Source organism: Cherax quadricarinatus, chromosome 3 (assembly GCF_038502225.1).
Source record: "Cherax quadricarinatus isolate ZL_2023a chromosome 3, ASM3850222v1, whole genome shotgun sequence".
NCBI lineage: Eukaryota > Metazoa > Arthropoda > Malacostraca > Decapoda > Parastacidae > Cherax > Cherax quadricarinatus.
Window position 1 is genome coordinate 60,993,016 of NC_091294.1, and position 1,516 is coordinate 60,994,531.

Below are 1,516 nucleotides of genomic sequence, written 5' to 3' on the forward strand. Positions count from 1 at the left end.
CCACTGGTTATCAACTAGTTGCCAACTTTCACTGACTTGCCATGTATCACAGTGCCTACTTTCACTGACTTGCCATGTATCACAGTGCCTACTTTCACTGACTTGCCATGTATCGCAGTGCCAACTTTCACTGACTTGCCATATATCGCAGTGCCAACTTTCACTGACTTGCCATGTATCGCAGTGCCTACTTTCACTGACTTGCCATGTATCGCAGTGCCTACTTTCACTGACTTGCCATGTATCGCAGTGCCAACTTTCACTGACTTGCCATATATCGCAGTGCCAACTTTCACTGACTTGCCATGTATCGCAGTGCCAACTTTCACTGACTTGCCATGTATCGCAGTGCCAACTTTCACTGACTTGCCATATATCGCAGTGCCAACTTTCACTGACTTGCCATATATCGCAGTGCCAACTTTCACTGACTTGCCATATATCGCAGTGCCAACTTTCACTGACTTGCCATATATCGCAGTGCCAACTTTCACTGACTTGCCATGTATCGCAGTGCCAACTTTCACTGACTTGCCATATATCGCAGTGCCAACTTTCACTGACTTGCCATATATCGCAGTGCCAACTTTCACTGACTTGCCATATATCACAGTGCCAACTTTCACTGACTTACCATATATCGCAGTGCCAACTTTCACTGACTTGCCATATATCGCAGTGCCAACTTTCACTGACTTGCCATATATCGCAGTGCCAACTTTCACTGACTTGCCATATATCGCAGTGCCAACTTTCACTGACTTGCCATATATCGCAGTGCCAACTTTCACTGACTTGCCATATATCGCAGTGCCAACTTTCACTGACTTGCCATGTATCGCACTTCCAACTGAGTCACCTCACATGGGTTTAAGATCAAAGTTGCTAAAATTAACCAGATACAATGTGCAAGACACTTTGATTCTTCACTTCCTTTTCTACCCACATTCTTCCTGTATCTCTGAATACGACACTATCAAATTTTTCAGCCTTCTCTTTAATCGTTAAATGAAATGGCAGCCCGTGGCCTGATGGCAAAGCTCTCGCTTCACACGCTGAATTTCCGGGTTCGATTCCCGGTAAGGGTGGAAACATTGGGCGTGTTTCCTTACACCGGTTGCCCATGTTCACCCATTTGTAAAAATGGGTACCTGGGTGTTAGTCGACTGGTGTGGGTCGTATCCCAGGGCAAAATATATTATTATTATTCCTAAAAGCTGCCTCTTATAAGAACATAATAAGGAGCACCGCAGCAGGCCTGTTGGCCCGTGTTAGGCAGGGCCAAGTAACACCCACTCAAGAAGGAAGGAGCACTGCAGGAGGCTTACTGCCCAAGCTGAACCTCATTGAGATTTCTCCTACTTTTGTCGGCAAACTCACAGCTAACTTTCTTTTGCCTACTATCAGCTGTAATCTTACCTAACTTAGATTACAGAGATCATCGACGTCCCTCAGCCTTCCCTTCTTATTCTTTTGAAATTTGATCTCACTCATCAAGGATGTGTCTGTGTCTAAG